This window comes from Peromyscus eremicus, chromosome 3, assembly GCF_949786415.1.
Source record: "Peromyscus eremicus chromosome 3, PerEre_H2_v1, whole genome shotgun sequence".
In the NCBI taxonomy this organism is placed as follows: Eukaryota; Metazoa; Chordata; class Mammalia; order Rodentia; family Cricetidae; genus Peromyscus; species Peromyscus eremicus.
This window is the reverse complement of record NC_081418.1, coordinates 70,859,129-70,886,571: the sequence shown is the minus strand read 5'-3', so window position 1 is coordinate 70,886,571 and position 27,443 is coordinate 70,859,129. Positions and strand designations below refer to the sequence as shown.

Here is a 27,443-nt window from a genome sequence, read left to right as displayed (position 1 = left end):
CCTTTATGATATATACACAGGCAAGGCAGTCGTGCTATGGTATCTCCCTGCTGCAATTCTTCAAGGCATATTGCACATTCCCCAGCATCTTTACTCAGAACATCCTCTGTGAAGAAAACAATGAATTCAGTACAAGAAAACTAGCCATCAAACTGAAAAACAAAACCCACCAAAGAATGACTTCCTCTACCTGTACAACTATACAAAACCCAGCACCTGTAATTGAAGTACTGTTCCCACTGAGTGACGCTCATCAGATCTGCTTCTGGACAGTGCCTTGCATTCCCATTGCACTGAGGCATAAGAGTAAGCCACGACAGACTACCATAGTTCTCAACTTACACAAGGTTCTGATCCCAAAAGATCAACAACTCAGTCATTTGTAATTTGTAGTTAATATTCTTTCTGCTATATATCAATATTAGTGTAGTGTCCAAGATAGTTCAAAAAAGTTTAGTAGAGTATGGCTGAAAAGACATGAATATAAACCACCACTCTAAGGTTTTTAATTAAAGGAAACAAAGAGAAATCACCACAGGAAACTGCTAAAAAGCTGCTTATCTTAAAAAAAAGAAAAAAGAAAGAAAAGGGCAGAAGGCTATCAGTGCTCTTGCTTAAATTCTGAAAGCAACTTTAGAAGCTTGAGAGTTTGAGACTGGGTACAGGAGGGAACTCTTCACAGCCCTTAATGCCACACCAACCCTAGACAGTGATCTGAGTGGCTTCCAGACAGCACTGAGGGTATTTTGAAAACTCTGTGGCGTTTTCAAGGGAAAACCCCTTATTCCAAAGCAGATATGCCTTCAAAGGGTTCTGAAATTGTCATTTAAATTGTTTCAATGTTATTTTATTTATTTGTTTGTTTGTTTGTTTTTTGAGACAGAGTCTTACTGTGCAGCCCTGGCTGACCTAGACTCACTATGTACACCAAGCTGACCTCAAGTTTACAGAGATCCTCCTCCGCCTCTGCCTCCTGAGTGCTAGGAATAAAGATGTGCAACACTACACCCAGACGAATGTTCAATTTTAACCCTGCTTGAACTAGCACGTTAGCTAGATATCCTTTGTGCCCTTTAAAAATGCTGAAAATCATGCCATCACTGCAGAGTACGAATAAGAGACTTGCAGACAATAGTGTGGCTCCCTCTCAATGATTCATTCTGAGACAGCAGATGGAGGGAAAATAGTCTATTTTGGTCCACAGAAAAGCCTGGTAATGAACAACTTCCGTGAGGAGGAAAAAAAAAAAAAAAGGTATCAGCTCTCAAAAGCTAATGCATTATGATCAGCAACAACTACTGCAGAGATAAAGTATTATACCATTTCCTTCACGTTCCTGAACTTCATTGTTTCTCTGTTGACCCTGGAGGGGCCATTATCATCAACCCTTGAGGACCCCAGCCTTTCCCTTTTTCTGTTTTCTCCCTTTATCTCCACTGAAGTCTTAGTGTCTAGCCTATCATTTAAGGACCCATTTCACAGTCAAAGCACTAAATAGACAGATAGCAGGGAGAGCAAAAGGTTTCATCCCCAGCATTGCAAAATAGAGAGAGAAAACAAACACTTCGTAAAGGTCTGTAATTCTAAAAAATACAGTATATTCCTACCACATAGAGTGTATCTGCAAAGATAAATCAAACAAATGTATGAATGAATTTTCTAATAAACTTCAAAAATGAAGCACTATTTTTTTATGCAACCCATAACTGATTATGACATTACTGGTTTTATATAACCCCAAATAAGAAAAATATACTCCCATAAGTTATGACACACAATCCTAGTATACAGAAAGCTTAGGTAGGAGGACTGCAAGTTCAAGGCTAGCCTGGGTCATACAGAGACCTTGTCTCAAAAGATAATTAAAAGCAATCAAAACTGCAGCACACAATGATCTTAAAACATAGCAGTCTCTTCTAGCTAACACTGTGTTCAGACTTCAGTAGAAAACAACTCTCAAGTCTCATCACAAAATAAGATGAATGAGATGAGCATGTGAAAAACCAATGCCATTATCATTTTCCTGTAACTCCACATTACAGATTCACCATGAAATAGAAATATGTAGAACTTTAACACGCTCTGAATATATTGAGAGAAAAATAAATGACTTCTAACACTTCTAGGCTAACCTATAACCAAGGCTCATTTCTTTATTACAATAAGCATTTTTTAAAAAACTTTGCTATGACAATTTTAGTATTTATTAAAGCTAAAATATCTAATTGAAGTTTTTATTTAAAAATAGTATTTTATTCTACATATAAAACTCACACAATAAAGGCAAATCCAACCTATAAAATTATATTAAGAATATAAGGATTAAAAATAAGAATTATATTTTAAGAATTCTATATAATGAATGCTGTTTGTTTTCAACTTGATGGGGGCAAGTATGAACTCTCAGATACTTTCTACCTTAATTCAGAATGCAGTATCAAAGCCAGTTATTTTGATCTTTAATTCTATTCAGTTCCAGTACAATCACAACTGTACTTTCAGTATCAAGACAAGCACACCCACACACAAACACCCCAGACAGCAGCTTACAGCCAAAGCTCGACCTCTGCTGGTAACAGCTTCCTGTAAAACTCCGTCAGACAATTAAAAGCCAATGTTAACACTCCAGCTACTCAATGCTCAAATGTAATCTGCTAAGTGAATAAATTAGAATATATTCATTCTTAAAGTAAAACCTCATAATCACTGTCTCAAGCAAAAAATGCTCAGTTTTTCAAAATTTAAAGCCCCCCTATAAAATCTACCCGAAAATATTTTTACTTAAAAAAAAAAAAAAAAAAAAGTCACCATGCAATGTGAAAACTGAACTGCATTTTTCAAATGTCCACCACAGGGCAAACACATCTGGAGCAGTTAAGAGTGAAATTGGTACAGTGCATACCATTCTACCTCTCTGGCTCCTTATTATCTGTGTATTAATTGTGACATTCAGATAAGGGAAAGCTAAGATGATGACTTTTAACAAGAGGTGGGTACCAGAATCCCTTAGGGGGGCATTCAATCTCAACACAGAAACAGGTATCTGAGCTTCTCAGAGTTTTACAACATACACCTGCTTCAGAAAGGGGATTGGTCATTAAAGAAGGGAGAGGCCGGAACAGCAGGTCAGAGTAGGAAGTTGAGTTGGGCACTGTGGACATTCCTATAACCACACCCATAAGGCCAAGATGAGAGGAGGGTATTCACCGACAGCTAGGATACATGGTGAGAATGGGGGTGGGGGGAGGGTGAGACCACCCACAAAAATTTATGAGTTGCTCATGGTGGCACACTACTCCCAGCAATTGGGAGGCAGAGGTAAGAGTATCTCTCCATGAGTTCAAGGTCATCCTGGTCTACAATAGTGAGTTCGAGGACAGCCCAAACTACATAGTGAGATCCTGTCTCAAAAACAAAAACAGAACTAAATTAAAAAGTTGAAAATTGAAAACTTAATACAGATTTCCATTTTGCTAGTAGTTTAATAATCAACCTCTGAAACATCCTATTACTTGTCTCTAGTATCAACATAGGAAATATATTCAAAATATTACAGTTAAGATTTTAAAGAATTATGTAAAATACTTTGTAAGTTACAAAACACTCCATGAAATTTGTTTTATTAGTAGGAAAGATTTTATGGAGTTCTTCAAAAAACAAAGCCAGTTAGCATCCTGTTCCTTTTCCTCCTCATGCTGATACTCCAGTTGTTCAAAGAAATCCATGTTGAAGGAACATCTGACACACTTCTGACCTAGCCATCTTTGCACACCTCCTGGCCAGACTAGAACAAAAGCATGCAGATGAGTATGCCCAATACTGCCTATGCTGTGGCTTCATTCCCATGAGGCAATACAAACCTCACTTTATTACATTCTTTTGGACATACTTGTATTTTATGTTAATCTTATACAGTAAAGATGGTTATCTACATTTACACAGGCGTAAAAAGCCTCAAGGAAGTTAAGCAACTTAACATAAGCACTAAATTAGCTGTGTTCTAGGACCAAAACTTGGATTTAGGTTGGCTAATTAAATAGGTTTTTGCCTACTTCATGAATTTTGCTATAAGGCATAATTTTCCCTCATTTTTAAAAAGTTTCACATTAAAGTAGCATAAATATTGATGCAAATGAACAATTTTAGACAACCTTAAGTGTGTGACATTCTCAAACTGGAGAGGACCACATATTTAGAGAAAGTATTCTTTTTTTTAAAAAAAACTGTGTGTGCTAGTGCCCTCAGGTCAGAGGTCTTGGATCCCCCAAAGCTGGAGTCCTATGCAGTTGTGAGTGGCCTGATACAGGTGCTAAGAATTGAACTGGGGTCTTCTGTAAGAGCAGCCCATTCTGAACCACAGAAGTATTTCTCTCCAGCCCCTGGGGAAAGTGTTCTTGAGACTGGTCACACATCATCGTTAGGCCTTAACAACACATTGTAAAGGTGGCAGTACAAAGTCCTCACATTCCACTGCTTCAGCAGCTTAAAAGCAATCCTGGCCAACAATATGTTCTATTATAAAAGCAATAGTATTATCTATGCCATCTACAGTGGCCACATACCGACTGGAATCAGCTCTTGAATTTTCAACTTGTGGTAAAATATCAAACCTCAAAATATATGTTAATGAACATACATTTAAAAGCTCATTATAAACTTCTGTAAATGGATATTTCACTTACAGCTTCTCAAGCTCTTTAAGTTTGCATTGTCCAAAGAGATTACTTACAATTCAAGCAGCCAACTATGCAAAATTAAATATTTAGCAGGTCCAAGCACATATCCATATAGTTATTGTGGCTCAAGACAACATGAAGAAAAGCAGACAGCCAAAAATCTCCAAAAGCCAAAACAAAACCAAGGCCGAGTGTGAGGCAGCCAGGATTCCATGCACAAGTCTAAATCACCACAGTCACTTTCAGACAAGCATCCAAACAGGAGGTTCATCTTTCCAGCCAATACGATGCCGAGCACTATCACGGATCAGGCGTTTTACCTGAAGCTTTACTTTTTCTTGACCCCTCAATGATAGCAGAAGAAAACAAAAGCAGCTGAAATGTGAAATAATCCCTAGAAAAATCAAGAATTAAAAAAAAAAAAAAAATCACAATATTAGTAGAAAGCAATTACTCAAATAATGAAAAGTGGGAGCTCTTATTAATATTTTCAGATATTATCTCTTAATTAGTTTAAAGAGTTAATACTAATATTTGACAGTTCAGATCCATAAGCTGTTGTTTTATTTAAACACTGTAACACAGCTTATAAATGATATTTAACAAAGTGAGGCTGATTTTTAAGTTAAATATATCAATAAAAATATGGTATTAACCTTTATTAGTGTGCTTCAAACTGGAAATCCCTGGTGAGTGTTGGTTCTTGACCCATTCAGAATCGTGTTCTGGCTCACCTTGCAATGACTAGCTTCTCTGCCCCAACGCCTCCAAAGTCAGCATGTGTATGCTTTCTTTTGTGTAAATATAACTAAGAATGGAGTCTATTAATCATGCAGCTACCCTTCAACTGTACTATTACAATCTAAAAATAAGATCAACTCCTTAGCTTTCAGTGATGGCTCAGTTCTAAAATCCTAAGCATGCAGGATTGGACGCCAACTTGAGCTACACAGTAATGTAGTCCACATGTCTCAAAGGCAAACAAAAATATTATTTAAAAGCAGAATTTTTAATAACTTAAAAATTATATGCCTGGAAATACTTGGGAAATTCACACTTGACATCTCCAAGAAAATGTGACCAAAGTGAAATGGACTTGGATCTGGAATGGGAAAACTGGAACAGAAAGGATGAAGAGATGGTTTTCAATCACATTTCCATTCCCAAGGTGACCTAAAAGCAAACTCAAAACAAAGTACTGAATAAAACTAAGTTCCTTACAGGCTGCAAACAGCCATGCAAGGCACCTAAGGAATGAGCACCCTGTGGCATTGTTTCCTAATCTTCCAAACTTTTAATCTAGGTTCCTTTTCTTTCCCACAAAAAGAAAACATATAAAATGACAATTATTTGCTATATTGTAATCAAATACTGTCATAAATGGCACTCTATTCGTAAAACCTTAAACTGTTGAAGATGGAAAAAAAAACAACCAACCAACAACAACAACAAAAAAAACCACAAAAAAAAAAAAAAAAAAAGATCAAACTATGCTTTGAACTAAGATTCAGGTTCATCTGTTCTGAATCACTACTACAGAGGGGAAAATCAGTTACTGAAAAAACAAAAATCCATTATTTCTACAGGATTTTCAAGCTTAATTTATTACTGTGTACTTTTAAAATTATAATAATGTATAAAGGTAGGCTCAAAATGGCAATAAATTTGAATACAGAAACAAAAAACCCAAGCTTAAGCCCATTAAAACAAAACTACCACATGTGTATAGCTAAGACAGCTTCAGGTTTGATTCTAAACTTGTAGTTTATTTAGGAGCATTTGGAGGTGGCAGCTACCTCATAAAGCAGTGGCAAGACATGACTAATACTTGACTATTAGTATTGCACCTGGCATGGGGCAGGTTATACTGAGATGATTAATGGTCTACTAAACACACACACACACACACACACACACACACACACACACACACACACACCAAAAACTGTTTTAGATAACCTTAAGTGTGTGAAATTCTCAGGCTGACGAGGACCACATATTTAGAAAAAGTATTTTTTTTAAATGTAATTTCTTAACACTATGTGTGTATGTGTACCTGTACATGTAGAAATGCAACAATAGAAAACAAATCCAGAAAAGAACTTTAATCCCTCTAGGACTACAACGTATGATTATTATCAAGAATGCAAAAGTACATATAACCTTGACTGAGCGTGACTACAAGACATATATAAAAGTTCAGAATTATGTACAGAATGGTCATGTAAAGTATATGTAGAAAGAACATATGAATATGTCTACATAAACATGAATGGGGACATAGATTAGCAGTAGAGAACATTCATGAGACCCTGAGTTTTATGTAAAACAAAAAACAAAAACAAAACAAAACAGACACACACGTAAATACTCTCTATGCTGGAAGGAGTGTAAGAAACACAAGCCATCTCTGGAGAGAACTGGGGCTTGCTAAGGTGAGAGGGGGCTTTTCACTGGCTATTTTCTGTCTCTGCATTGTAACCATGCAAACATACCTATTCAGAAAGAAAAGAACATTTTAAAACAGAGTAAGAACAAAGATGGCAGTCAAAAGCAATCAAAGCAACCCCATTTGGAAGGCCATTCTCCCTGGGTCTTAAACTGGTGCTTCTGTATCCTTAGGGCATCTTCTTAATGGACACCCGTACAGCAGAATCAGTTCCAGAGCTAAGGGAGGATGTGCCTCATACAAGAGGCATGGCTTCCTGGAGCTCCTCTTCATCACAGCCACTCACTGACGTGACAGCCAAGGCTTCAGGACAGACAAAAGGCTTTTCTGTCTGTTGGTATTTCATGAGTAACAGAATCCTTTGATTTTGACCCCAGACCAGAGTTTCACATGTTATACCAGAGTTCACACAACTATGGCAGGTTAACTGGTTATGGCAAGGTAAACAAAGCATTTACAGGTTGAGAAGTGCTTATCAAAATAATATCAAATGACTAGGGTAGAGCACTTGCTTAGTATGCACAAACTGGGCTGTGATCCACAGTACTGCAAAATCATCATCACCATCAAACGATGACATTAAAACAGAATATGGCTAAAACCTTATATGAGACAGTTAAAAAAGAAAAGAAAAAATATATATATGCGGCATTAGGGACTAGAGACATGGCTCAACAGTTGAGAGCACTTGTTCTTAAAGATGACCTGGTTTCAGTTCCCAGATCCCACACAGTGGCTAACTACCATTGGTAATTCCAGTTCCAGAGACTATGATGCCATCTTCTGGCCTCCATGGGTACCAGGCATGCATGTGGTATACATAAATATGCAGGCAAAACACTCACAATAAACCAAAAATATAACAGAAAAGATCCAAACATAGTTGTGTGTAATTGGCCATCTCAACAGTTCAGGAGGTGGATGGGGGGTATAAGGGAAGTTCAAGTTCAGGTCTAACTATACAGAGAATTCAAGTCCAGCTTCAGTTACATGAGACCTGTCTTTAAAAAGTTCTAATACAAAAAGGATGCTCAAATAAACTGCATAATATTTGTGCAAATAACACAGCTATGAAATATATAGAGCCAAAGGCTAGAGGTGGCTCAGTGTGCAAAGCGCTCAGTGTGCAAGCATTAAGAAGCAAGCATAAGGAATGGAGTTTGGATTCCCAACACCCATGTAAAAGCAGAGCCGGCGAGGTGGAGACAGCAGGTCCCTGGAGTTCTCTGGTTAGCTAGTCTAGATGAATTGATGAGTTACAGTAAGAGCCTGTCTCGAAAGATAAAATGGAGATCAAGTAACAGAAGAGAACATTAACTTTTGGACCCTATACATATGCATACATGTGTAAAAACACCTGCACATACATGAACATGTACACATAATCAAAATATATAAAACCAGAAAAATTCCTATTAGGCTATTAGCACCAACACAACTGAAGTGACTTTAGATCCAAGAAAAATTGGTAAAACCAGTTACAGTGGGGGATTTTACTAAAATTTCTAAATCTGTCAGATTTATGTAGATCAAATAATGCCATCTTAGAAAGGCCATTGAATATTTCCATAACACAACCAACTCAATTTATGTATTACTAAGCTGCTGAAGTAGTCAGGTGTGATGGCACATCTTTAATCCCTACCGAGACAGAGGCAGGCAGATCTGAGTCTGAGCCCCACTGGTCTACACGGTGAGTACCAAGTCAGTTAGGGTGCTCAAGGATAGATAGTGAGAACCTATGTCAAACAAATAACAACAAAACAAAAGCGCACAAGACCTTTTCACTCTACAGAAAACATACTTCACTTAGGTTCTAGTTGCTTCAGTTGTTGTGACACATTTTGACTGAGAGAAACTTGGGGCTAAAAGTGTTTATTTAGATTATACTTTCAGGTCACAATCCATCACTGAGGCAAGTCAAGGAAGGAACTCAAAATCAAGTAGGACATGAAGTACAGACCAAGGAGGAATGATGCTGACTGGCTTGTCCACAGGCTCATGTTTAGCTACCTTTTGAAAATTTTGTTTTTATGTATATTAATGTTTTGCCTGCATGTATGTCTGTGGTCCATACCATACCATCCTGGTGCCCGAGGAGGTCAGAAGAAGGAATTGGATCCCCTGGAACTGGAGTTAGAGGGTTGTGAGCTTGCCATGTGGGTCCTGGGAAACAAAGCTGGGCTCTCTGCAAGAGCAGTTAAATATTCTTAATAGCTAGCCCCTCAGCTACCTTTTAATTCAGCCCAGGCTAATGGCACCACCCACAGTGGGGTGGGCCCACTGTATCAATTAGCAATTGAGAAAATGCCCTAGAGACAAGGCCCTAGATCAATCTCATCAAGATAATTCTTCAGTGAGGTTCCTCTTCCCAGGTGACTCTAGGTTTGGGTCAAGTTGACAACTAAAACTAACTATGACAGCTTATAATCATTATTTACAGAAAGCAATGGTGTACTTAACTATAAATAATCAATTTGTGTCAAGTTGACAACTAAACCACAAATAATCAATAGATTTCTGTCAAGTTTACAGCTAAAACTATGACAGCTTATAATCATTATTTACAGAAAGCAATGATGTATTTAACCACAAATAATCAATGAATTTCAAAAACAGAGTGGTATGAACAGTGCTCTATAACATCAAAATCAAAATCAATTCCCACTATATCTCTCTACCAAAATTACCTTTAAAATTAGTAAAAGGAATAAAGCATATTGAGTTGGCAAAGCTATTAAAAATTTATTCTTAAAATGTTTACTATTAAAATATAGAGAATGAAAAGAAATAAGGTATTTGGTACTTAGCATTAATAAATTTTAGCTTTATTTAAAACTATTATCTTCTTGAAAATATCAATTAAATATTTTAGCTTTGCCTGAAGTACAAAAACACATATTGCAATGAAAAAAAAAAATACAACCAAAGATATTTTAAAGAGTAAAATATGTGAGAAACATATGAAATGTACACTGATGAAATATAAAATTTAGAGGAAAATATTATTGATTTTGTGTAGTTGAAGAAGGGTCTCATGTAGCCCAGGCTGGCATGTAATCCTGCTTCTCCTGCCCCCCACCTCCTGGGTATGTCATTATATAATAACTGTTCCACCACACTCTGACATAGAAAAGGATTATTTTCAAACAAAATTCCCAGATGCATTGAGGAAGTGATAAATATGACTGGACTGAAGAACCTGTCAGTCATCTTTAAGAGCGAATGGATTCACCGTTGTATTGTAGCTGATGAGAAGGCAGAACTTCCTGAATTATAGACTTCAGAGCAAAGGAAGAGTGTCTGGTTCATAATCTTTGCCTGTGGGTAACCTCAGTAGCAATGTTTTTAAACACTTCATGATCAAAGATGTAAAAATCCAGCAATATCAGAAATCAATACAATTCAATTAGACCATTAGAAAAATCTACCAACACATTCTAACACCAAACAAAAAAGAAAAAGCCCAGAATCTCAATACTTGGAGAGGCCAAAGCAAGTAGTTTATTAAGTTTGAGGCCAGCCTGGGCTACAGATTCTGTTTTAAAAACAAACCTAACTAAATTTAATAAATTAAGCTGTTTTTTGTTTTAAAAGAGAAGAAAATGACACACACACACACACACACACACTACTCAAGTTCAAAGCAAGCATCCATTCAGCAAGTTAATGCTGAGTAAGAAAAAGCAGCATGCCCCCAGTGCCATGGTTATCCTACAGAAAGTTTATGAGTGTTTCAGTAAGACAAAGACAAACACGCAGAGCGCTTGCTAGGAATTTCCTTTCAGATGACACTTACATGCTCACAAAGTCCAGACCACTAAAGCCAGTACTAGACCTGGTTCTGAATGTCCGTCAGCTGTGTACCAGGGCATGGCCCCCACGCTGTAATACTACAGTAAGTGAGAAGTGAGTCATTGTAGGCACACTCTTGAGGAGTCTAACAGAACCACTGCTACATCTTCTCTTGCAGTAGGAATAAACCTAGACACTAAGGACACAGGTTCTCTGAACCCAAACAAATGCACAGACCAGGTTCCTCGATAGGAGCATGTATAGTATCTCTGTGGGATGAATCTCAAGCTCTGGATCATCAGCTTATATTCAAGTGTCTGGAACTCACCTTCTCTCAGAGTTCCTCTATAAATACAGGTGTCTGAAAATAAGCCTGACTATTCTAATTGCGAATTTTTATAGGTAGTTAATATACACTTTATAAATAAATTTCAAATTTTCAGATCTAGCTACTTCTGGAAGTCTGCACAAGATACAAGTGACTAAGTATTATCATATTGAATAAGAATTCTTGTTTAAGCATTAACGTAATTTAGAGGCCCAATCTAGTTGAGTTGGTGTCAACATTTAGGAATTCAAACACAAAACTATAAGCAGCCTTGTGACCAGAAAGACTCAGCTTCAAAGTCTCTGACTCACCTGCTCTAAACTTTATGATAACATAATATAACAGATGCTTTGCTTAGGCATTAAAGAGGCCACCTCCAATCAGACTCACCATCAATGTGGTAAGTGGTATTCTGGGGCTTTGCCTTTAACCCAATTAGAATTCCCCACACCCAAGATAGATACAAACTTTACCAATGTGCCACCTCTCTGTAAGCCCTAGATCATAATGTACAGCCAAAGATCCTTCTTCACTCACCTGTGTGTCATCACAGCCCATAGGCTAGTTTTAAAATGAAAAACTATCTAAAATTTATGAAAGTTTTGCTTCTTGCTGTAAATGTTTATAGAAAGACCCAGGCCTAGTTATTTTTCAAAATGGCTTTAACTCTGTTTCCTAGCAGAGCAGAGTGAGTGAGTGTGTGTGTGTGTGTGTGTGTGTGTGTGTGTGTGTGTGTGTGTGTGTGTGTGTGTGGGGTCCAATAACCACTAAGTAGAATAGGAAGCATTAGGGGCAAACTGTTAACACTTGAGGAGAAGGCTGTTGTTTTTTAAAGACTGCTAACATGCCTTTCAAGCGGCTTTGTTTTGTTTTGTTTTGTTTTTCTATAGTTAAAACTCTACAGGAAAATTTAGAGGGCTCGCTAAGGCCACAGAGTCACTCTGACTCATTCATTCAGGCAACCTCGAATAAACCTGCCCAGAAGACCCCCAACACCACAAGAGAACAATACTTTGGTAGTAAACCTCGTGCTCTCCTCACTTGCTACCAGCTAAGCTAAGGCTTCTCTCCATTCTTTGTCCTTGGGTTGCACTCCTTGGCTTAGCACTCACCAAGACAAGAGCCTCTGTATTTAGTTACACTTGGAGACAATCTAGTAGACAAATTTAATAACTTAAACACGGTTAAGTCAGGAAATGAAAATCTGTCAAATATCATAACATTTAGATAGTGGTCTAGATATAAAAAAATTAAATTACAGAATACTATGATTATGTGCAAATATATGCTTTTTAATTCAATGAAATGTAGTTGCAATTTTTAAAAGCCAGGGGTTAACATTAAAGGACAGTTATTTTATGGATATATATATATACATATATGTATATATATATATAAACATAATTATGAAGTATAATGGCAGAACAATGGAGCAAGTACAGAAACAAAACTATCAACGTTTAGCCTCAGATTCTGAACTTGAATGAGAATTTTTAGTAAATGAATTTCAACTAGATTATGTAAAGAAGACAATTTCATAAGGCAAAAAAGTTAGGACATAACCAATACATTTACTATTCAAAGTAAAGGCTAGACGTTCTTTCCACTTATACACTGGTAAATGAAAAAAAAAATGCTTGTCACCACTGTGATACTAAGGCTAGAGACACTACCTTCCTAAAACACTTGACAAAGTTATCTGAAGAATATATTCATCTCATCGACTCGATAGGCCGTAAGCTCTGTCTTCTTCGCTATATCATAGCACTTAGCATAGTATCTTATACATAAGTACCCAAAAGAGAGTTGCTAAACTTAGTCTTTCAACAGATTTTGCTAATTACTAGTATTCTCACCACGCACTTTATATCTAAGCCTCAGATGTCATTTCTTCTTTTTTTCTTAATGGCATTTAGGTACGCACCAAGTGCCTCTATTTACTTACTTCTTTGCATCAAGAGACAGGGTCTTACTATGTAAACAGCCCAGGATGAGTTCAGACTCAGCTATGCTAAAGTTATTTACAGGCAAACACCACAAAATCCCACTCAAGTTTGTTTTTCTATTAACCAGGAGGAACAATTTAATTTTTAATTCCTGAATTTATTCTACTTGTTCTGTGATGACACCAAAGACTATATTCCTAGGGTCAGGAGAGAACCCTGGTCCTACACACTAGACCTAAAGCAACTGCCAGGTAGCACAAAAATGAAATTTATCTGTGGGTTCAAAGAGACAGATAACGTTTCAGTCTCCACTTCCTACACTTATTTCCTCCCACAGTTGTCTATTTATGAACAAACCCTATACCTACTGTTAACAATGTATCATTTATTATACATTTGTGTAAGAGTTATTTATTTTTATGTGTACAGGTACTTTGCCTGTATGTATGTCTGTGCACCACATGTGTGCAGTGCCCATAGAGGCTAGAAGAGGGTGTCAGGGCCCCTGGAACTGGAGTTACAGAGTTGTGAGCTACCATGGGGGTGCTGGGAATTGAACCTGGCCTCTCTGGAAAGAGCAACAAGTGTTCTTAACCACTGAGAAATCTCTCCAGTCCTCCACTTATTACATATCTTTTTTTTTTTTTTTTTTTTTTTTTTTTTTTTTTTTTTTTTTTTTTTTTGAGACAGGTTTTCTCTGTATAGCTTTGTGCCTTTTCCTGGAACTCACTTGGTAGCCCAGGCTGGCCTCGAACTCACAGAGATCCGCGTGGCTCTGCCTCCCGAGTGCTGGGATTAAAGGCTTGCGCCACCAACGCCCGGCCACTTATTACATATCTTAAACATTTTTTTCTGAACAAAGTCATGACAAACATTCCTTTTTCTTTAGACCTAACCTAAACGACTGTATTCAGCATCTTGGCCATCCTATTTTTATGGTCACATCATTTGCCTTTTCATTTCCACTCTCTCCTGTGTCCCAGTGGAATTTTCCAGGATATCTGATGTGCCCTATTACAAAAAAAACTAACTGTGGAAAAGATGTAATTCTTTGTTATCAAGCCAGATATTAAGAATTTAAAAAACATAAAAGACAATGCCACTCTTGCCATTAAATTGTCTTGGAAAATGTATTTATTTTCACTTACTAATAGATATAACCTAATTAACATACAAAGGTATCTTGAGATGAGAATTTGAATCCTTCCCTGCCCTTAAATTTTGCTTCAAACATGAAATTCACATTATTTATGGCAATGCGAAATTACAATGTTATTTAAGGCATTGAACTTACCATTATAGGTTATTCTTGGCTTTGTTAAACACATCACAAGATGCAAATCCATTTCATCTGAAGGTACAAATTTTGAGCATACCGGGCACTTAAATCCTAAAATGTAAAGGAAACCCAAGTTATTTAACTATTCTGAATATCAAACTATAGTTTTCAAAAGTCATGGAAGACCAAAAGTATTTAAAACTTCAATATTAGACTTAAGAAATGCATTGTAGTACTTACGTACAACTCAATTGGGGAGGGGGGTTGTGACTAGAGCTCACTCTTGATTTAAATCAGTGTATGAAGATTGTCCCATTACGTTAATAATCATGTTAAACGAGAAGAGTGCGCTCCGTCATAAATTCCCTTATGGATTCCTATCACTTAGGTTATTCTCGTTTCTGATTTTTAAAAAAAATTTAAAATTCTTTCTCTCTCTTCCTTGAGGTTGTCGCCTCAGCATGTAAGGTCTTGGCTACTGCTCCAGGGCCATGCCTGCCTGCTACTGTCATGCTCCCCCACCATGGTCAATGGACTCACCCTCTGAAACTGTAAGCCCCAATAAACTTTTTCTTCTATATGTTGCCTTGGTCATGGCATCTCTTCACATCAACAGGAAAGTAACTATGGCAATACCTTAGCACTATTCTACCCAATCCAATAATTTAAACACACACTGATAAAGAATGCAAAAGCTTTGAGAACAACAAAACAGGTCTATCATCTAAGACTCCTGAGGTTTACATTACCACTTGCTACACTTGGAGATGGTTTGCATTTGCACCTCCAGAGTTCCTATGTTCAAAGCTTCATCACCAACTCATTTGAAGTGCAATCCTTCAGAATGTGGTTCCAGTAGGTGGTTGTTAGGTCACTGAGGACATACATGTGCTCCAAAATATTAAAGCAGTTCTGATGAGATTCCAGAGTAATTTTCCCAACACTAAGTTGTTATGCAAGGCTCAGCCTAAGCCATTAATGGCTCCCTGGCTTCTTGTGTGTCAAGGTAATCCCTCCCCTCCATATCCTCATCCTCATCCCACACCCACCACTGTGGTGCCAATCACCATGAGGCCTTTATCAGTGCCAAACTGATGCCAAGTGCCAAGTCCACGAGCCTCCAAAAATGTGAGCTAAAGCAGCCTTATGCAATCGGTCGTGCTTGGTACTTCATTATAGTAATGAAGAACTGACGAAGAAGTGGCCTTTCTGCCACACCATACTAAGTCCTAATGCAAATTAGGAAGAGCAAAAAAACCAAGAGATGCACTCACAGTCACTTTTAATACTTAAATGCTAGATTCTTTCATACAATATTCAATGTGGACTAATATCTGCCTGAAGTGCTCTATTAAAATCAAACTCGCATACTAAATGGGAAAATGTTAGTTACCTCACTTACAAAGACACAGTCTGGAATGTTCATGGAGACTCAGATGTAAGCTGAATTGAGAAGACAGAAACCAAGACAAGTACAGGAAAGGAGGCCTCCAGGAGGCCCTGGGGTAGATGATGTGCAGAGAGAAGGAAGAGAAGCACTCTGAGAGATGAGTAACCAGCGAGGAAAGAGACATTCTACTTCTAGGATGTGCAGGTTCTTATAGGAACTGTCTTCTCTCAACTGTGAGATCAAAGTCACAGGCAGCCTGATGAGTTAGGCTAGACTCATAGCTCAAACACAACTAATACAAAGCCAGGGGGAAAGAGTTCCCATGCCATTCAGTCAGGAATTCCATTTCCCTAAGTCAAACAGTCTGAACTTAAAAAAAAAAATTTATTGTGGCTGTAGAGATGGCTCAGCAGTTAAGAGCACTGGTTATACCTGTTTCTTTCCACTTCTCAAAATTCACTAAACTGAGAGTAAATAAAACTTCAAATGGGAGAAATGAAGAATCTGATATAAGTCAGCAGCAAAAGAGTAGGAAAATACATGAAAGAGATGACAAGATTGCTCAAACAGTATCTTAAGTGCTGTTAAGGTAGCAAAGTCTCACTCCATAATTCTCAAAGGCCAAGATGGATGACAAGGATGCCCCATGACTTCCTAATAGTAATACATGAGGCTAAAATTTATTGCTGCAAGGACTAAATACAAGCCTTCAGGTTGCAATTCATGGCACACAGCATCAAAAACATTTGAAAACCTGAGGTTTCTCTGAGTCAGTTCTACACAAGAAAGAGCTCCACGGAGAAAAGTGTTTTGCATCTAGGTAGGGAGAAAAACCAGTGAGCCCAGAATATTGTCTGTTCCATATTTTTAAAATGCTTAGAGACCAATACCAGAACAGGAGAGGGGAGTGGGAGATACTTACTACAGAAAGAAATTCAGAATTTCTACTAGGCAGTGGGTGTCATAGTTAGCTTCACCTATCAACCTAGAGTCACCTGTTAAGAGGGAATCTCAACTGAAGAATTGCCCAGATCAGAATGGCCTTTTCCATGTCTGCAATACATTTCCTTAACTGCTAACTGATGCAGGAAGGTCCAGTCCACTGTAGGTGGTACTATCACTGGGTAGGTATAAGAAAGGTAGCTGAGCAAGCCCAGAAGCAGCATTCCTGAGGTTTCTACTCAAGCTCCTGCTTCTGAGTTCCTGCCTTGGCTTCCTTCAATGATGGACTGTAACTGTGAGCTGAAATAAACCCTTTCCTCCCCAAGTTGCTTTGGTCAGTGTTTGTCACAGCAACTGAAGACCAAACTAGGACAGTGAAAAAAGAAGAGAACAGGAATAAAGACAAATCTCACACTGAAAAAGAACCCTCTTCACAGTCTACCTATAGACACACACACACACACACACACACACACACACACACACACACACACACGGTCTATGTATAAGAAAAAACAGACATCAAGGGTTCTTGGTCTACTGTAAGTCCTATCTTCGACATAAAACAGTCAATGGGGGTTTTAAAGGGACCTTTCTATTAGGCACAATACAACAAAGGAAAGGAAAAAAATACACGGAAGCAAATTCAAAAGATGGCAAACAATATTTATATTATCTATCAAAAACAAATGGGCAGTATCATTACCATACAAAGAACTCTTAAAAATCAATATGAATAAAGGCAAATACTGTAGTTTTTAAAATGGGCAAAATTTCTAAACAGCCCCAAGCACTCCTTGATGTGATATACAGAGGACAAAATATACCTATATATACTCAGGTCAAATAGAATTTGAATATAATCATGAGGAATTTAGAAAAGATCTTTAACATACAAATGTCAATCCAGAAAACAGAAGGAAACTTGAACAGTTCAAATCCTGATCCTTCCTAAACTTTTAAGATTTTTGATTCACGTGGGTTGTTACTGGTTACTTTCTTTGATTTCCATCCTATATGTTAAAGACACACAAACCCGCCCCCGTAACTGTTCTCAATTGCTGCTGCATCGGTGAAACAAGAATGAGAGGCTAGAACAGTAACAGCAATGGAAGAAAGGCATTAGGGTTGGAGAGATGACTCAGCAGGTTAAGGAAAGGTCTAAGGAGAGAATGGACTCCATAGAGCTGTCCTCAGACCTCTACACACACCATGGCATATGGGACTCAAATACACATCACACACACACACACACACAATTTAAAAAAAAAAAAACTATAGAAATTAAAAATTCACATAGAAGGATGGGTTCTTCATTTAAGGTAATACTATTGTCAATTAATAATTAACATTTACTATGTATGAGAAGATTATCTAGATACTTTGAATATAACAATTTACCCCTGCATACTTTGAATTTAGTCTTAATACATTAAAGGTAAAAGCAGATGGGCTAAGAACATGGCTATAGCTAGGAATTAGCCACAAGAGGATTCCAACAGCCCTTCTGGCTCCAAAGTCCTTCACCACAACTCTACACAGCCTGAAGTAGGACCAAACTTCAAGGAAGGCGGATAATAAAATAAGATCAGTTCAGGTGCTCTGTTAGCCAATTAAACAGAACTGCAGAACTGAGGAAAGAGGGAATCCAACATAGTCCCAAACTGTAGTTAATCAGTATTTAGAATGAAAGACTAAAAATAAATGAAAACAGGTAGCCATGCCAAAGTATATTACTGTGAAATTAAAAAGCAAGAGACTTAAAGTAAAATGTTCAAGAAGAAAAAAGACAGTCAAAGCAAAATCTAAAGCCCAGGCCTTTTTCGTTTTTGTAGAGAGATAGAGAGGTTTGACTACTTTTCAGAATCTGAATGGCATTAGTCTTCAACAAAGCTGGAAGCCAGAAGACAAGTCAAACAGTAATTCCAAAGTTCTACCAGGCATTTCAGTGAAGACACGCCTACAGTACTCCATGTTTCCATGGGGCTGAAGACACAGTTTTTGTTTCAGACAGGCAAGGCCTTTACTTCCTGTGACTATTGTCAAGAAGCTTCCAGAGCATGCACTCCACTAAATCAAGGGAGTGAAGAACGCCCAGGGGAGGAGATGGGAAGTCTTTGATCAAAACCATGTTGCCTAGAAGAAACTTATGAGGCTGGAAATGTTAAGTGAAAAAAGGGAAGTCCAGAAATTATTCATAGACTAATATAGTTATTAATTGAGATATAGTGTGGGAGTAATTTCATAACTCTTAGAAAAAATGAGATTCAAGAAATATGTGTCTTTAAATATTCAAAGACTCGGGACCCAAGAGATCAAGACACAAAAATCCAAGAATGAACAAGCAAGTGATGGTTAAATACATATATGTAACTCCACTTCCAGATGTCACCCCCATCTTCTACCATAATCAACTCTGAATTAAGAGTGTCATCAAGAGCTTGATAAGGTGTCTTTCTATAGTAATCTTTCTTAAAATATCCCTTCTCTACAGGAATCATGCTTCCTTTTGTATTTTTCCTAGACTTTAATGATTTCAATATCACAGCAGAGCAAGGAAGAGTATTTACTACGTATTTATCTTCTTATTAGCTTAGTAGTCTAATAAAACTTAATTTTGAAACCCCAAAATATTTGTATCTGGGTACCAATACTGGTTGTACTACAAGCTATGATGAGGAAAATGTTGATAATGCTAGGTACACGCTGGACTCAACAGACCTAAAGCACAGAAGGGATTCAGCAAGCAGTGACTGTTCTTTTCCTATCCAAGGCATTCCCTAAATATAAAATCCACACTCCTGTGACATGCCTACTATATCAATTAAACTGTGTGTAAAATGAAACTGTGAACATCATACAAGTATCTACTGTTTGTCCATAGTTGATGACTAAGATTAAAAGATTCTTTTTTTCTCAATGACCTAACCCTATTTTTACTCAGAATGTGTCCATTATTTTCTCCTAGAAACCAACCAATCATAAGTAAAAGAGAACGGATGCCCAACCTTAGCAGGACAAGTAACGGTGAGATTTTCCCTCCCCCCAAAACAAAAATGATGCAAAACTCACCCTTACCATCAGTCAGAACCTATTGCAGAAGGACAGAGGCGGTAAGTACTCAGGCCCTGTTCTTACTATTTGTGCTGTCAGAACTCAACCCCAGGGCCTCCAGCAAAATAAGGCAAGCCCTTTATCAATAGAAAGCCCTAATCTCTAGTCCTTTCTGTGAGATTTACATAGCAATGTACTATTCTACAACTGCAGTAAATTATCTACATTCAACTTGATTAAGCCCTGCTCACCACCACAATGGAGGAGAAGCTGTCCTTCCCACATCATCAGAGTCCAGGCAGCAGGGAAAGAAAGGCAGCCAGGTCCAACGGTAGGCTGGCTGTGTGGATGGCACTGATGCAGTTCCTATATTTTCACCTTTATAATACTTGAATTGGCTAATAATTTCTAGAAGGAACTGATAGATAGGCTTAAGCTTCTCTAAGTATATATGAACTGAATATAAAAACAGTGGAACAAATTAACAATAGACAAATGTGTTTACAAAGTAATCTCCATTTGCTCTCTCTGATCTCCAAATATGGCAGTTGTCCTCTCCCATCTCCAATGGTGGAGCTAGAAATAATAAAAGGAGCCTAGAAATTCACTTGGTTCAGTTGCTCACTTAAAGAGAATATAGGTCCAACTGGAAAGAAATCCAAAGTGGCAGAACTCAGCTCTGCTTCTGGCTTGCTGCGTCTTGGCTCCTGGTGTGCACGATCATTACTGCGCACACAGCCATCTGTCTCTGTACTCGGCTTCTCATACTATTCCTCATTATTATCTTAACATAAATTTAGTGAAACAATTTTGGATCTTTTTCTCCAAGATAGCACTATGCCACCTCTGTGGTTTTGCTCAAGTAAAATATGCTTTGTTTTCTTGTATTTGTTAAAAAACCTATTTCCATCTCTTGAAGTCCAGATCAAATTTTACCATGTAATCTTTCAAGAGCTTAAAACCCAAATGCCCTCCATTGGCCTATATATTCATTCTATATATCATGACTACTTCTATGTAGATCTTATCTCTCAAGTCTGACACCATCTGTGAGACAGAAGTTACACACACACACACTATGCCTATTTCCTCTTCCACCTAGATCCACAGACAACACTGAAAACCTAAATCAAGTTGGCTTGCGTTCTACAAAGGTAAGAGCAGCACAATTAGAGGCCAAACAAAGAACTCTAATTACTGCTAATCATAATTACAAGTAGTCAAGCCCTAAACCTCATGATTTTCCAAATTTATTTAAAAGGAAAAGTTGTTTCAAATCTACCAATAAGAAGAAAAATGAATCAATTTCTGTAAACAAACAAATTTAATGGCGAGTAATACAGGATGCACAGTCAAAGTCTTGAAGTCTAACTTGAGAAGACAGCTGTTTCAGCTGCCAGTGAGACCTGTTCAGTGGTAGGTATGTGTAGGATTATCTGCTAAGAAAAAATTTTCCTAAAAATACAAGCTGAACAACTTACGAAGCCAGGACAAGATGCAGCTCACCTATCTTCTTTCTAAACTACCATGGTTTTCTCACAGGTAGAATTTCAGCTACCAGGGAAAGGGCGCTCAAGAGGCCAAAGGAGAAAACAGGAAATGAAATCTCCAGCTCTGAAAACTGACAGCTACTTCTGTAAAGGAACAAAATATGTCCAACAAAATGAAAACGGCAGTCTGGTGAATGAGCCAACTCCACACTGTAGCAAAATACATTGCGGAAACAAGGTAACTTGTTATATTTTAACCTTGTCCAGCAAGTGCTTTACCCGTCTAAGATCAGATTCTCTAATGAATCATCCAAAGCAGTCCTGGAGGAACATACATAACTCATGTCAATAGAAAAGACTGCATCACAGGGATTCTTAGAAAACTTACTTCATGCAGGTTCAATTTTTAAGTCCATTAAGGAAAGTCAATGTTTTCTATTATCTGCCTGTGTGTGACAATTCTTTGTTCATTCTTTTTCAGGTAGTCTTTATAGAACCATTACTTTTGAGGATGATGCAAACAGGAAATGAATAAAGCAAAGTTTAGGTGACCTATTTTGCGTAGTCCAAAAGTCATTAATAGTGCTTTTTGACACACATTAAGCATTCAAATATCTGAGCGAAAGGTCATCCAAAGAATTGCCGGTTGTTTAGACTTGAGGTACTGAAAGGATTCACTAAATGTCTCACAATCACTTTTTAAAGTAAGTCTTCCACAAGACTTCCATCAAGAAAATGACTTTCCCCGGGGTCAGAAGATTGTTCAAGGTTCCTGAATAAACTGCTTAGAGAAGAGTCTGGCGTCGCGTCGTCCTTGCTGGTCGAGGCGGACGCAACACCCCCCCATCACTAGTGATGAAGGGCAGTGAAGCAGGGACAGGATGACCACTGAGTGTTTACAATCACTGCAAAGTTTCATCTTCTGGAAACTTGGTCCTCAGCTTGGTTGTGTTGAGAGATGATCAAAGTTTTAGGGGGTGGGGCTTCAGGGTGTGTGTAATTCTCAACACTACATAATTCTCAACACTGCATCAGCTCCTGAGAGAGCAAATGCATTAATTAGTCCTTGAATCCTTCTGGATTCCTGCGGTGACTTGGAATGTCTTCTATACAGACTCCTACCACTGTGGCCCACCCACCATGACACCTTCAGCAGAGGCCAAACAGATGGGGCTGCATAGTCTTGGATTTTCATCCTCTGAACTGCAGGATAAACAAAACTTTCCCTTTCTTTATAATGTCCGCAGCCACAGGTTTTTCTGTTACAGGACTAAGGCAACAGGAACATGTGCAAAAGAGATCACATGCCAAGATAGGAAGGCAGAGCATGTGTAGTATTAATGTAATTACTACACAGAATACTAACCACTACAATCATTATACTCTTGGGCTTAAAACAACACTCTAAATCTGTGCCAGTCAGAGCTAAAGCTCTCCATTTTTAAGCTCAATGTCTCAGAATAATTTGCTTCTAAATATAAATACTACCAATTCCTTCCAGTTTCAGACAATATGTGACCAAAGACTGATTAAAAAATCCAGACTCAGATTATCAATCTGAGTACAGAATGCTGGTCTGTAACTGTTCTCACCTGTTCTTAGTTTCCGTCTGAAAAACTCCCATAACTATCATATCCCTATCAAATATCTGTTGTCTTTACATCTTGTGGCTATTCCAAAAAAAATCTGCTCAAGGTTCTGCTGAGATTATCCCAAATCTTAAGTCTCTTAAAATATAAACAAAAAACTCTATTGCTTTTAATAGTCTACTAATAAATTCAGTAGACTTAAAATTTATCAAGAACCACAGGTGCAATTACAGTCTTATTTAAACCAACCAATCAAATGTCAAGACTTCAAATATAAAATAATTAAGCAATTCTAACTAAGAAGACAATGATTTTAAAGCCTATCTTGTGCTTCACAGCAAAATACCCATTTCCTTTATAAAGCTATGCCAAAGCAATGGGTTCAGTATTACTGAATGAACAAACAGGCCCTCTCTCAGAATACCCTTCCATCTTGCCCAGAGTGGAAGACAATGTAGTGTTCACATTAACAAAAGTAGCTCTGGACAGCTAACTGATGTTTAAATGCCATGCCCTGTTCATCATGCATTTCCTCCCCAAAGATGGAGATTTTACCATGCTATCCACAATCAAGACATAACCTGAATCAAAAGCAACAAAATATGTACCATTTACATTTCTAGCAAGTAGGAGGAAGGCGGGAAGGTAGACACTGCAGGATTGTACGGAGAAATTCCAAGCCTTATACTCAATGTAATGTTAACGAGTTATTTGGTGGCCAGTAGCTGATGGCTTCTACTGAAGTTTATCGATAAGCCATGTATTAAATGACTTCATGTAGCACTTACCTACAGGAATGTGAGGTCTTGAGAAAGCAATATAATGAGGCAAAAAATTCTTCTGATAAATGTTTGCAGTATGAATCCTCCTCAACTCATCATAAAAATATAGCTGTTTTCATCAAAATGGGAACAACATAGGAAACCTTTTACAATATATTCTTAGAGGGTCTAGTACCGCTATTAGAGACCCCAACTCCACTTCCTAACACACCTGTACCTAAGTCTGACAAAACCTGTTAGCTTCTCTCCCACAGGGCCTGACCTCTGCAAGTGACTACTGTTAGTAATGTGTTAATTACCTTCCTAGAGACACTGCTCTTCTGGGACTTCACCCTGCTGTGCTGGCTGGAGGTTCCTTGTTTGTATACGGTTTTGTCTCTTGGGTTCCCAAACTCAAATAGAAGAATAAAATAGAGCATTAAAAATAATAATAATTGTAAGGACTTGTGACCCTTAGCGATGAAGGGAATTAGCATCTCAGTCTCCTTACTCTCTCTACCTCAAAGTTTTTTGTAACGAAAATGCACTCAGGGTAACAACTTGTTTTTGTACAGCATCTAAGTTAAGGACAACCTTTACATTTGTAAACGGCTGAATAAAATGTAAAAGGCATCAGAATAATGTGACACATTAAAACTATAGGAAATTCGCCAGGCGGTGGTGGCGCACCCCTTTAATCCCATCACTCGGGCCTGAGGTGACTATTTTAAAGATGACAGGAGGTACCAGGTGGTGGTGGCACACGCATTTAATCCCAGTGCTTGGGGGCAGAGGCAGGCAGATATCTGTGAGTTTGAGGCCAGCCTGGGCTACAGAGTGAGTTCCAGGACAAGTGTGAAGTTACACAGAGAAATCTTGTCTCGAAAAACAAAAACAACAACAAAAAAACTATAGGAAATTCATATTTCAGTACACACTGGTAGTTTTACTCTTTCATTTATTTATTTTCTAGTCCTCACTTATCACAGAAAGAGGAGATAGTCTAAAACATATGCTATGTGGCACTCTCATGCAAGTCTGTATCCTCCTTGTAGAAATCATTAGTTGCTCAGAATAACTGTTTCCAAAGGGGCAACTAGGAAAATCTCTTCAAAAAAGGTTTGCTTATGACATGACTATAAGTTACCAGTGAATGTGACCAAAAGGTTCCCCACTCTCAGGCAGAGTTGAGGACAAGGGTGCATGACAGTCAGGCTTATGACACATGTTGTTTCCCATGGCCACTGTCTATGCTCAAGCACCTCTCCACCATGATAGATTTGACAGCCACCACCACCCTAAATTCAGGCATAATTATCCACTAGAGTACCACTACAAGTGTATGTTACCGTCAGACTATCACTAAATGATGTCTGCTATCCACTGGAGTACCACTACAGACAGATGTCTGCTATCCACTGGACTACCACTACAGACAGATGTCTGCTATCCACTGGAGTACCACTACAGACAGATGTCTGCTATCCACTGGAGTACACTACAGACAGATGTCTGCTATCCACTGGAGTACACTACAGACAGATGTCTGCTATCCACTGGAGTACACTACAGACAGATGTCTGCTATCCACTGGAGTATCACTACAGACAGATGTCTGCTATCCACTGGAGTACACTACAGACAGATGTCTGCTATCCACTGGAGTACACTACAGACAGATGTCTGCTATCCACTGGAGTACCACTACAGACAGATGTCTGCTATCCACTGGAGTACACTACAGACAGATGTCTGCTATCCACTGGAGTACACTACAGACAGATGTCTGCTATCCACTGGAGTACCACTACAGACAGATGTCTGCTATCCACTGGAGTACCGCTACAGACAGATGTCTGCTATCCACTGGAGTACACTACAGACAGATGTCTGCTATCCACTGGACTACCACTACAGACAGATGTCTGCTATCCACTGGAGTACCACTACAGACAGATGTCTGCTATCCACTGGAGTACCGCTACAGACAGATGTCTGCTATCCACTGGAGTACACTACAGACAGATGTCTGCTATCCACTGGAGTACCGCTACAGACAGATGTCTGCTATCCACTGGAGTACACTACAGACAGATGTCTGCTATCCACTGGACTACCACTACAGACAGATGTCTGCTATCCACTGGAGTACACTACAGACAGATGTCTGCTATCCACTGGAGTACACTACAGACAGATGTCTGCTATCCACTGGACTACCACTACAGACAGATGTCTGCTATCCACTGGAGTACACTACAGACAGATGTCTGCTATCCACTGGAGTACACTACAGACAGATGTCTGCTATCCACTGGAGTACACTACAGACAGATGTCTGCTATCCACTGGAGTACACTACAGACAGATGTCTGCTATCCACTGGAGTACACTACAGACAGATGTCTGCTATCCACTGGAGTACACTACAGACAGATGTCTGCTATCCACTGGAGTACACTACAGACAGATGTCTGCTATCCACTGGAGTACACTACAGACAGATGTCTGCTATCCACTGGAGTACACTACAGACAGATGTCTGCTATCCACTGGAGTACACTACAGACAGATGTCTGCTATCCACTAGACTACCACTACAGACAGATGTCTGCTATCCACTGGAGTACACTACAGACAGATGTCTGCTATCCACTGGACTACCACTACAGACAGATGTCTGCTATCCACTGGACTACCACTACAGACAGATGTCTGCTATCCACTGGACTACCACTACAGACAGATGTCTGCTATCCACTGGAGTACACTACAGACAGATGTCTGCTATCCACTGGAGTACACTACAGACAGATGTCTGCTATCCACTGGACTACCACTACAGACAGATGTCTGCTATCCACTGGAGTACCACTACAGACAGATGTCTGCTATCCACTGGACTACCACTACAGACAGATGTCTGCTATCCACTGGAGTACCGCTACAGACAGATGTCTGCTATCCACTGGACTACCACTACAGACAGATGTCTGCTATCCACTGGAGTACCGCTACAGACAGATGTCTGCTATCCACTGGAGTACACTACAGACAGATGTCTGCTATCCACTGGAGTACCACTACAGACAGATGTCTGCTATCCACTGGAGTACACTACAGACAGATGTCTGCTATCCACTGGAGTACACTACAGACAGATGTCTGCTATCCACTGGAGTACCGCTACAGACAGATGTCTGCTATCCACTGGAGTACCACTACAGACAGATGTCTGCTATCCACTGGAGTACCACTACAGACAGATGTCTGCTATCCACTGGAGTACCACTACAGACAGATGTCTGCTATCCACTGGAGTACACTACAGACAGATGTCTGCTATCCACTGGAGTACACTACAGACAGATGTCTGCTATCCACTGGAGTACACTACAGACAGATGTCTGCTATCCACTGGAGTACACTACAGACAGATGTCTGCTATCCACTGGAGTACACTACAGACAGATGTCTGCTATCCACTGGAGTACACTACAGACAGATGTCTGCTATCCACTGGAGTACCACTACAGACAGATGTCTGCTATCCACTGGAGTACACTACAGACAGATGTCTGCTATCCACTGGAGTACACTACAGACAGATGTCTGCTATCCACTGGACTACCACTACAGACAGATGTCTGCTATCCACTGGAGTACCGCTACAGATAGATGTCTGCTATCCACTGGAGTACACTACAGACAGATGTCTGCTATCCACTGGACTACCACTACAGA

The 27,443-nt window shown here is 38.8% G+C and overlaps 1 long non-coding RNA gene across 1 annotated transcript; it reads right to left on the bottom strand.

Moving 5' to 3' along the window:
* Positions 1 to 25,068, bottom strand: LOC131906981 (uncharacterized). Its single transcript, XR_009378264.1, has 4 exons — positions 24,020 to 25,068; positions 14,489 to 14,584; positions 4,997 to 5,070; positions 1 to 106 (listed from the first exon to the last, which is right to left on the bottom strand). It is a non-coding gene; the product is annotated as an uncharacterized LOC131906981 (long non-coding RNA).
* Positions 25,069 to 27,443: the final 2,375 nt, after the last annotated feature.